Below are 2128 nucleotides of genomic sequence, written 5' to 3'. Positions count from 1 at the left end.
GTAGCATCTAATAAAAACAACTGGTTATTTGGAAATTAGAAGTAAAATTATATTATGTAGTTTTAGGGTAAGACATGATTTAAAGATATGTTTGAGATATATAATTGATTGTCAGATAGTCAAAGTGTGAAGAAAAAATTGTGAAATGTTTATTTCATGAGGAAAACCTAAGCTCATGCAGAATGTTAAATATATCAATTTTAAGATTACTCCCACCAATATATTATAAAAATTTTTTTTTTAAATTGAAATAAATTACATTTATGCCAATGACATAGTGGGAAAAATTAATGGAAAAAAAAAAGAAATCTAGTCTAAATGAAATAGGGATATGCCAGACAGATTTCTATTTTTATTTGATTTGAAAATTCGACTAATTTATTTTTATATATATATATATATATATATATATATATATATATAAGATAAAGAAAAACGTCCCTAGGTGGATTCGAACCACCAACCTTTCGGTTACGAGCCGAACGCGCTGACCATTTGCGCCACAGAGACATAATTTGCTTTTTCCTCCATTTTTTTTTGCTTTTTAATAAATAGCTTTATTAAAGTATAAATATATAGATCTTATTAAATTAATATTTAGAGTATTAAGATTATCACTTCTTGTGTCTGTATGTGTTTCTTGCCTTTTTAATATTTACTATTACTTGATTATTTAGTCAGATTAAAAATGCAATAGCGTAACATATTCAAAGAAACTTTTTCAAAAATCCTACTTAGAAAAAAAATGGTATTCGTGCAGAATATGGACAACGTTATTGTCGGCCATATTCCAGGCAGGTTATTTAAATTGTTGGGAGGTGCCAAAATGCTTAGCCAATAAAATCACAGAAACTGAGGTGAAAGTAAAGAATTGTTAAATAGCCTCCATTCCCATATCAAGAATGTCTTTCTAAATAATAACATTATTTTAGCATAGTTCATAAACTGCACAAATACTTCTTTTCATTGATATTATCATATGATAATCGTTTCAATTATAATTATATATTTTTTATTAATTTTTAACTGTTTGCTAGTGCTTCAAATATTGACCATCATTTTCAGTAAAAAAAACAAACAAGAAAACAAAGTTTTCATTTGGTGAATAAGTTCAAAAAATAATTACAAAATTAATGCATTTATGCTTCTTTGTAAAACAAGGTAGCCATTTTAATCTTTTGTTAATTGAAAAATAAAAATCACAGCTGATATTCAAATAATGAAATGATAATTTTTTTGCTTTTTATTACTAACTTGCTGTATCTAACCTGACATTGCCCAGGTGTCATTTTACATTATATTTGTTGTCTTCCCAAGTCTAACATGAAGCTGCTCCACATGTTTGTGATCTCCATCTTTTTTGATGGATGCAAATAATAAATCGTCAAAGATTAGCTGGAGAGGAAGGGTCCCGGCAGCAATGAAAATGAAATGCTTCAGGAGAATCCTTGGCATCTTCTATAGAACACAAATCATCAATAAGGAAGCCGACAACAGCATCAAGCATGTGCAAGTGACTAAAAACTTGCGATCATAGCAAGGAAGGAGAAACTAAGATCTGATGGGAACTTCAAAATTGTCCTCCATGGAAAAGGTTCTTTTTCTTTTTAATGTTTGTTCACCACAAAACAAGCATATTTCCACTAAAGCATAAGGAGCTACTTTGATAAGGGCCATATTTATAGAGAGGCAACCTGGATGGAGAGTTAAGCAGCAAGATGATTGTTCAAATTACACATGAATTCCTGAATGTTGGAAAAGTTGGAAACGAGGAGGGAATTCCAAAGACAAACGATCTGAGGAGTAAAACCAACTTTTTGCATTTAAGGATCTCTACAGAGAAGGGGTGGAATTTTGCTACTAGTTGGGTGGGTCAGTGTATTTATGTTGAAGAAGTACATGTGTAGTAAATTCATTGGAATACATTCCATGGAAGTACTTGTAAAACAAGTACAGTGATGCAACATTTGTCGTGCGACAGGGGCTTGAGTTTAGCATAGATCGAAAAGAAATTTAAAGCAAACCATGAGAAATGTGAACAGCTGTTGTAGCACCTCTATGAATCTCATTGGTTTTGTAAAACATTATAAAATGATATGGTTTCTTTAATAAAAAAAAATTAGATATA

At 30.2% G+C, this 2128-nt stretch overlaps 1 non-coding gene across 1 annotated transcript; it reads right to left on the bottom strand.

Annotated features, from left to right (window-relative positions):
- Positions 1-436: 436 nt before the first annotated feature.
- On the bottom strand, positions 437-510 carry Trnat-cgu (transfer RNA threonine (anticodon CGU)). Its single transcript has one exon. It is a non-coding gene; the product is annotated as a tRNA-Thr (tRNA).
- Between the last annotated feature and the right edge of the window lie 1618 nt (positions 511-2128).

The sequence above is a fragment of the Euprymna scolopes genome, chromosome 2 (genome assembly GCF_053919585.1).
Source record: "Euprymna scolopes isolate OS-2025 chromosome 2, ASM5391958v1, whole genome shotgun sequence".
Lineage (NCBI taxonomy): Eukaryota > Metazoa > Mollusca > Cephalopoda > Sepiida > Sepiolidae > Euprymna > Euprymna scolopes.
Note: the sequence above shows the minus strand (reverse complement) of the source record. Positions and strands in the feature narration are given on the sequence as shown.